The sequence below is a fragment of the Chenopodium album genome, chromosome 18, assembly GCF_948465745.1.
Source record: "Chenopodium album chromosome 18, dcCheAlbu1.1, whole genome shotgun sequence".
NCBI lineage: Eukaryota > Viridiplantae > Streptophyta > Magnoliopsida > Caryophyllales > Amaranthaceae > Chenopodium > Chenopodium album.
The window spans coordinates 47,273,133-47,283,720 of NC_137851.1; positions in this window are offsets into that span (position 1 = coordinate 47,273,133).

The following is a 10,588-nucleotide window of genomic DNA, read 5'->3' on the forward strand; positions in this document are numbered from 1 at the left end:
AGGATATCATTTGTATCCTCATTACCAATAGATATAATAACTTTCTTATAGAATAACAATTATTCATAAGAAAGGATATAAATTATACATTACAAGATATGAGTAATTCATAAAAGGATATGTTTTCTCACAATATAGAATATATGTGAACTAAAGATGTAAGTATGTTAACTGAGGATATAAGTATGTAAACTAAGGATATAAGTAAAATAAGGATATAAACATCAATTAAGGATATATGTATATATTATATCACAATAAAGGATATATATAATATATTGTTATATCTTTTACAAATTATAGGATATGAGTTTCGTAAAATAGGATATCACTTATTAGTAAGAGGATATATTATATCACAATAAATGATATAATTTATTCATTAGAGGATGTAATATATTCATAAGAGGATATATTTTCTCACAATAGAGGATATAATTTGTATCCTTATTGATATCAGATTTACATAATAAAGGATATATTTTTATGCATTTACCTTGAAATATATGAAAATTATATTATATACTCATAAAAACATTCATATCCTCAAATACAGTGTATGTCAAGTAAATTCAAGTTTTCAGATAAATGATATTTAGAAATTCAGTGTATATCAGGTAAATTAAAAACAAATTAGCCAACAAATATAGCATATCCTCAATTAGCATTACATATCTTCAAATACACATATCATATCCGCAAATTATATGTTCAATTGGGAAAAAAATAATCCTAATTTAAGATGACATCATTAAAAGCCGAAATCCTCAAATAAATATATCATATCCGCAAATTAATATGTCATATCCTCAATTGAGATAAAAAAAATACTACTAAGTTAAGATGATATCATTAAAAGCCGAAATCCTAAAAAAAATAAAAATACACATATGATATCCTAAAATGAATAACCATATCCTCTAATAGATATAGGAAATCCTTAAAATATTAAATCATGTTCTCAATGAAAAAATAAAAATTCTCAAAACACAGATATCATATCCTTAAACACAGATATGATATCCTGAAAACATGTATTATATCCTCAAAAAAGGAAAACATATCCTTTGAACATACTATATCCTCAATCAAGAAAAATAAATCTTGTAAAACTTCTATATCAGATATTCTAGAAATAATATCATAAACATAACAACAACAACAACAACAATGGTCTTAAGAATTAAATGCAGTTACCAGAATCAAGGATAATTACATGTGAATGACGACTTTAAATGACATGTCTTTTCCTCTTCCAAGACATTGCACCATTTCACGCTAGAAACCCCTCTTCTTCTTCTGTAAACCTTATATATTAAAGCATAGTGAAGAACAAACAATATTAAACAACAAAAAATTCATTTTGCAAATCATAACTACTGCTACTAGAAAAGGTATATTCTTAAATTGTTTTATGATCATAAACTTGGTAGTTTATTTTAGATAATCTTCTGTAATTTTTTATGTGTTTTTTTCGTTGTTTATATATATTCATATTATGAACTAAAATTTGCATTTTTGGTGGTGATTTTGTTTGGCTAGACGGTTAACCAACAACTAATCCCTGTTGATGCTTTAGAAGATGCTCATCCAGCACTGTCGATAGAAGAGATACTGTGCATGCACATATTTCCTAGGTGCACCTACAAAGCCTAGGGTATGATTAATTGTACCTGTAAGTATTGGAATGAACTGAGGTTCTTCAAATTTTAGATTCAAATTCAGAATTAGTCAAACAAATCATAATTCATATAGATGGTGGGTTGTCTATGACATTATGCGGCACAAAGGATATGATTTTCACAATGGCATGGTTTAGGACTGGGCTGAACACCTTGATGGACTACGATTAATTTTTGCGAAAGAGGAAGCCATGTATAGCAAGAAGAGAAAGAGGGAAGAGGCAAGCCACCCAAGTTAGGAGCCAAAAAGGATGAAACTAGAATAGGATGTAATTAGCTGCATCTTTTAGATGTCCTGTAAGCAATGCTTTTGTAGTTAATTCTATATTTTCATGATTATCACAACTATATTTATACTTATTCTATAATATATGAATATTAGATAATCTGTTTCAATTACCAAATATATGATTTACACGTACAAAGATATGACACACATGAGGATACAAATTAAAGATATAAAATATTATTCAAAACGCAAAGGATACAATTCAAACATAACAGGATATGATTCTCACAATAGAGGATATCATTAAAAAGTGTTTCAATTAATAAAAAAAAATATCATTATAATGTTTTAAAAATAATATGTCTGTAATAACAAATGATATAAAAAAAGTGAAATGAGAATATAAGAATGTGAAATGACTACACCAATTACAAAAATAAAATATCATTCAAAGAATTTAGGATATGATTTACACATAAGAAGAAATGATTCTCACAATAGAGGACATTCGTATGTTTAATGAATTATAGAGTGTTTCAATTAATAAAATTGTATCCTAATTGTCATTAAATAAAATATCTTTTATGGATAAGAAGATATGATTTTCGCATTATAGGATATCACTTTTTAATAAGAGAATATATTTTTTTCACAATAAAGGATATAATTTATTCTTTATAAGATATGAATTATTCATAAGAGTATATGTTTTCTCACAATAAATGATATCATTTGTATCCTTATTTGCATCTGATAGGGTATCCTTAAATACTTAAATGTTTCATTTTATAACCTACTTTATCTAAAAATTAATATCCCACACACAAAACTTCCTACTTCATGTATGTCAACAAGTTAATCATAATGTTACCCTACATTTCAATACCTAATATTTTTTGCAGTGTCATGCATAATATTAATCACTTCACAAGTTGTTTTATGACATTAAATCTATCTATAACACTTTTATAATAAACACATTTTTATACGTTGTTGTGATTGCCCGCTAATGAAAAAAAAACTTTAATCAATACGAGTACAAACTAGTTCAAAACGAGAAATTATTACATTTAATAAATAAAAATGGGGAGATGTAAAATGGATAGATTTATAAATAAAAGGACAATTGATCCACGTGTAAGTAATTTTGAGTAAGAAAACCTTTCTAATTCTGCCATTTAAATTGGCACGAAGAAAGAGGTTATAGAAAAGGTATGTATGACATCATTCAAAATGATGATATAACTTCTCCTCCCACTCTTTGTCTTCAACTTCCATCCCGTCTCTCTGCAATTTCTATTCCCCCTCTCTTTCTCTAACTTCCATTCTCCCTCTATGTCTCTCTCCAAAACTGCTTTCTTTAATTTCAAATTTCTCAGTCTAAAAATGCAAAACAAAACAAAGGGAAATCGCCAATGCTACAACTAGAGAATGATAAGCCCAAATACACGGAACTTCAATTCCTTAAAATGAAGCAAACTATTTTAACACAGTAATTGGCTGACTAAAAATTTCTATGCAACACCTTGCAATGGCAATTAGATGAAGTGGCTACGTCCATTTCTAAAATTCGTAAGGAAAAGGAACAACACTGGTAAAGAGTTAGGAGGAACAACAACAGTCCGCTTAGGTTGGGGGGGCTAGGAAGAGGGTGAACAGGGTTTATGGTGGTGATATTGGTGGTGGTGACATTGTTGGTGGTTCTCGGCAAAGAGCACCTGTTGGGCAGAGGATTTCTAGTGGTGACTTTGGTGGTGGTGACAACGAGGATTCCAGATAGAGGAGATCCAGCCGTAGCACCTCCAACCCCAGCAACGACATTATATTCCGTATGGTGCATATCATGTCTGTGATCACTGGTCTCCAGAGGTTTCTAATAAGGACTCTGGTGCTTATGGTCACTCTACTTCTACAATTGAAAAACTTGATTGATTAAGTTAAGCAATCTAGCCAACTAAATCTAAATTTGGGTATTATTTGTGAAAAAAAAGGTTTTATTTTGGTGATTTAATTGGCTTAGATTAAATTAGTTGGTGGTTTTCATTTAGTATTTTGAACATTATGTTGATTTTGTTGTGGATGTTGAACAATTAAGTAGTTTGTTAATTAATTAAGTAGGGAAATCATTTGGTTTATTAATCTTTATATTTTAGTTGATTATGAACAAGTTTATGATGGTTATTATGTAAATTATGATCAAGTTGCTTATGGTTATAATGGTTGTGTTTATTATAGTAATAGTAATTTGATTTAGACAAATTACAATTGTTCATGATTATTACGATTGTTGATTATTATCATCAAATCAGATATCTTTTATATGTTAGAGGATATAATTTTCGTATAATAGGATATCACTTATTAATAAGAGGATATATTAACTCACAATAAAAAAATATAATTTATTCTTTAAAGGATATGAATTATTCATAAGAGGATATCATTTGTATCCTTATTGGCATAAGATAGAATATCTTTTATATAGAATAATATTTATTCATTAGAGGATATGTTATCTCATAAAAAAGGATATAATGTATACATTAAAGGATATGACGTATTCATTATAGGATATAAGTACTTCAATTATTATGAATGGGTAATTTCATTTAGAGAAACTTTGAAATGATATAGCCATGCTCAACCTAATATAGTAAACCTCAATTACAGGAATTATATCCTAAACGATATCATTAACAAAACAAATTATATTTAATTATAGATCGAAAAAATTAATCAATGACAATTAAGAATTAAATGCACTTACCAGATGTGAAATGTCACCATTTAGTGACATGTTTTTTCCTATTCCAAGACTTGCACCATTTCGCGTGTTGGAAACCCCTTTTCTTCTTCTGTAAATATTAGAATGTAAAATGAGAATATAAGAATGTGAAATAAATATAAAGATATAATTTATTCTTTACAGGATATGACTTATTCATAAGAGGATATGATGAAAGGATATCATTTGCGAAAATTAATATGTCATATCCCTAAAAAACAAATATGATATCCTCAAATAAACATTTCATATCCTCACTAACACATATCATATCTGAAAATTAATACGGAGTATATTATACCCTCAATTGCGAAAAAAATACTCTTAACTTAAGATGTCATTAAAAGCCTAAATATAATATATCCGCAAATGAGAAAAAAAAATACTGCTTAGTGATATCGTTAATTCCATATGATATACTCAAAATATTTCATATATCATATCTTGAATTGACAAAATACTCCGAAGTTAATTGATATCATCAATAGGATAATTATATTATATCCTCAAACAAATATATCATACCCTCAAAGACATATGTGATATCTTGAAATAAATATATCATATCGTAAAATACACAAATGATATCCTCAACCACATATATCATAGTCTCAAATACACATATGATATCCTCAAAATAAAAAACTATATCCTCAAAAAGACAAATGATATCCTCAAAAAATTATGTCATATCCTAAAGGAAAAAATACAACTACTTAATTAATTAACAAACTACTTAATTAATTATCAAACTACTTAATTGTTCATGATGGTTATTATATGAATCATGATAAAGTTTCTTATAGTTATAATGGTTGTGTTTATTATAGTTATTATAAATAGGTCATTTGATTTAGACAAATTGCAATTGTTCATGATTATTACGATTGTTGATTATTATCATCAAAAAGAACATCTTTTATATGTTAGAGGATATAATTTTTGTATAATAGGATATCATTTATTAATAAGATGATATATTAACTCACAATAAAAGATATAATTAATTATTTAAAGGATATGAATTATTCATTAGAAGATATCATTTATATCCTTATTGGCATCGGATAGGATATCTTTTATATAGAATAACATTTAATCATTAGAGGATATGTTATCTCATAAAAAAGGATATAATGTATACAATAGAGGATATGACGTATTCATAAGAGGATATAAGTACTTCAATTATTATGAATGGGTAATTTCATTTAGACAAACTTTAAAATGATATAGCCATACTCAACCTAATATAGTAAACCTCAATTACATGCATTATATCCTAAATGATATCATCAACCAAGAAAATTATATATAATTATAGATCGAAAAAAATTAATCAATAACAATAGAGGATATGTTTTTCATCATCTATCTTAAATATATAACTTATTAGTAAGAGGATATATTATATCACAATAAAGGATATAGTTTATTCATTAGAGGATATGAATTATTCATAAGAGAATATGTTTTCTCACAATAAATGATATAATTTGTATCGTTATTGGCAACAGATTTTCATAATAAAGGATAAATTTTATACATTAGAGAATATAATTCTCACAATATATGATGCACACACATGGAAAACTATTCTTTTTAATTAGAGGACATGTAATATCACAATAAAGAATATAATTTATACATTTAACAGAATAAGTTTTATTACAAATACAATATATAAGTATGTGAACTAATTAAGGATATAAGTATGTGAACGGAGGATATAATTACATCAATGAAGGATATATGTATATAGAGGATTTGTTTTTTATTTATCTTAAATATATGTTTTTCATCTATATTATACGAAGTACATATTATTAAAAATATCTTAAATAAAATATAATTATTTTTAAAAATATCTTAAGTAAAATATTAATATTTTTCAAACTATCTTATCCTAAACCAAACGACACATTGTATTTTTTAAAAAAAAACCCTAAACCTAAAACTTGACGCCTCCTATATATAATACACTTTTCTTTTATCTCTCCAAATCTAACCTTTTCTTCAATTATCTTTATTTTTTCATCTATTCAAATCAAAACTATTCTTTTGTCTCTTCAAATCTGTCCTTCAGTAACAACCCTAAACCTAATTTTTTGGTACACACATGGAAAACAAAAAATCATCACGAAATAAAAAAAAGCACAATTTCCATTGATAATGAAGAAATTGATATAAAATTGTTGGAAATTCAATTATGCTTTCTCAAGGGTAAGTCATAGGGAGAAATTGATCGATGCAATGCTGAGGAAAAGCTTTGTATTGATTTAACAAAAGAAGTGAACAAGATTGAAAATCTTGTAAAAGAGAAAAAGAAGAAAATGTGGAAAGATGACATTGCCGCTGATGCAAAGGCTTCTGAAGAAATTTGGGAGGAGATGCAGAAGAATAAGTAGTCCCATAATTGTATCTCTTCTTTTCATCTGATTTTGAGAACTCACTAGGGAAGGGTGACTGCATTTCTTTAATTTTTCCAACCTAAAACACAATATCTTTTAACTTTGGCCTGCAAGGAAAATCCCTACAAACAACACTCACTCATTTCCCAGGTTCTCTAAAACATCCCAAATTTTAAAATTGGGATGTTTTAGAGAATTTGAGAAGTGATAGAGTGTTGTTTGTAGGGATTGTTTACAGGCTTAAATCAAAAGATTTTTGTTTTGGGTAGAAAAAGTGTGTAAAATGCAATTACACTTACACTGTCGTAGTAAGTTCTTGAAATCTGATGAGAAAAAGAATATGATTAAAAATTAATGTTTTTTTTTATGCATTTTCAAATTCTGAAAGATTTAAGAAAAATGTGATAAATATTTACTAGCTTATAAATTTTTTTTTGTTTCGTATTAATGTTTGTTTTCTAGCTCAATATAAAACAAATTCTTAAATGCATATATCATATCCTCAATCGATTTAAACAAATCCTTAAACAACCTATATGATATCCTTTTATAAATAAATTATATCCTCTGAGCTTTATATCATATTCTCTAATAAAGTCAAACAAATCTATGATATATTATATTTAAAAACAAATTTACCTCAAATTATATATAAAAATAAGTTTATATCATATCCTCAATTGAGATAAACAAATCTTTAACACCATACGTCATATAAATAAATTATATAATTTGATTATTGCATATCCTCAAACTAATATATTATATCCTCAATAAAGTTAAACATATCCTTTGATAAAACTAAACATATAAACCTCAACTTAAAATCATTGACAACAAAATATTGAAACAGATATTATATTTTCCCAATTAAGAAAACCTAATCCTTAAACATTTATATCATATCCTATTAGGAACAAACTATATCATTTAAATCAGTTTTACAAAGCTACCTCAACTTCAAAAAAAAAAAAAAAAAAAAAATCCTATCCTCATTAGCAAAAACCAAATCCTCAAACCCTTATGCATATCCTATGAGAAAATTAAACAAAATATATCAATTTATAATCAACAAAATCAAATCCTTAAAAGCATATATCATATGCTCAATAAGTCAATAGAGATAAACAAATCCTCTAAAACCATATATCGCATCCTCTCATAAATAAATTATATACTTTGATTTATCCTCAAACTAATATATTATATCCTCATCAATAGAGTTAAATATTTCCTCAGGCGTATAAATCATATCCATTCTGTGATGGGGCGTTTGGCAACAGGGAAAGGGATGATGAGGATAAGAAGGTAGGATAAGGATAGGGAATTAATAGGTGGGATAAGGATAAAAATTATGTTATCCATTGTTTGGTATGATTTGGGAATTAAATTGGGATAAGTAGTAAAATTACATAACTATCCTTACTAACATTTCTCCTCTGTTCTCTTTCTTTCCTTTCATTAAGGGTAAAATTGTCTTTTACTTTTCAATATTAATCCCTACACCTTATACCTGCCCCCCTTGTTATAAAAATAGAGGGATAACTCTATTGTTTTTTATCCCTATCCCTTTCATATGAGATAGAACAATTTCCATTAAACAAACAAGGGATTATAGGATACAAGGGATTATTAATTCCTATCCCACCTACAAGCCCTACAAACAAACACCCTCTGAAGGTACAGAATATCCTTAATAAAAAAAAAAATCCTTAAACGTTATATCATATCCCCAATAAACATAAACAAATCTTGAAACAACCATTGTCATTTTCCTCTTAAACGCTATATCAAATCCTCATACATATGTATTATATCTTGTTTTGAATAAACTATATCATTTATATCACTTTTACAAACTTACCTCAATTTAGAAGGGAAAAAAAAGCGCGGGTTTTAAGCACAACCAAAATTAATATATTAAATAAAAACCTAGGTTTTCACGCCAATACTCATGTTGAATAATAATCAACAGAAAAGTGCAATATTGATGGAAGAAAACGCAGCAAATTATGGTAAAAATGAATCAAATGACAAACAAAATGCAAAAAAAAAAAAAAAAAAAAAAAAAAATCAACAAAATGAATTAATTTCGCCGAATTTTTCTGCATCACCGTCAAAAAATTGTAAAAGCTCGATTGAAGAAAATAAAGAAAATGCTCCGGAAATTCAATCAAATGTTCAACAAGCACAAAATGATCCAAAATAAGTTTCAATTTCTCCTAATGAATCTACTATAACATCTGAAAAAATAGGTATTCTAATCTAAATTTATTGCTTCAATTTCTTTTAATGAATGTACTATAACGCTCATATACATCTGAATATATATAAAAACAAAAAATCTAGGTAAAAAATAGAACATTATAGATCATATAATTTGTAATACAATAGAGGATATAATGCGTAGAATAGAGGATATAATGTATAGAATAAACGATATCATAGATAGAATAGAGAATGTCATTCACATAAATTGAGGATATGATGTGTAGAATAGAGGATATTATCAATCAATTGCGTAGAGGAATATTCTATATAACTTATTAAATATTTTTTTTCAAATTACAGATTTGGAATATTAAAAATATGATAATGATGAAAACATCATGTTATCTTTGATGGGAAGACTTGTTGATGATTGTGAGGATGCATTGCGTTTATACAAAGCTCATTCAAGAGCAATTGGATTCAGTGTAAGAAAAAATTACTCTTAGGCGATAAAGCAAATGAAAATATAGTATCTAAATTTTATTTTTTTCTGCTCAAAATAAGGTCATACAATATAGATAAAGAAAAAAGAAGAGGAGATAGCAAATTCAAAATTCATAACTGAGAAAAAAGAGCCATCAAAGAAGAGAAAAGTAAGGTGTGTTAATGAGACTAAAACTGGTTGTAGGCTAATATAAGATTCAAGAGGAAAGAATCTAGAGAATATTGTGTTATTCAAAACAATATAAATCACAACCATGAGTTGGTTAATCCTTTAGAAAAACATCACTAAAAATTCGAAGAAAAAAAAATGTAAAAGAAGAGATGGGATGGGTGATTGAAAAGATGATTGAAAGTGGAATTAAATCGATGGACTGTTATGAGTTTCTCAAAAGAGAATTAGGATTTGAGGAAGCTTTAGGACACATAAAGAGAGATTTATTAAACTATGTAACTAGGTATAAATCTAAGATAATTGAAGGAGGTGATATGAAAAGTGTACTAGACACAGTAGAATCAGATTCTTTTTTGTTTTACAGATTAAAGTTTGGTGAAACTGATCATATAGTGAGTTACTTTTGGCATGATTCAATGATGTTGGAAGATTATAAAGCATTTGGAGATGTAATAATATTTGATACCACATACAAAACCAACAAATATGGTTTAATATGTGCACTATTTGTTGGAGTAAACAATCATTGGAGAACAACAATGTTTAGGTGTGCTTTTATAACTAATGAAACTACAAGCTTTTGAATGGGTACTT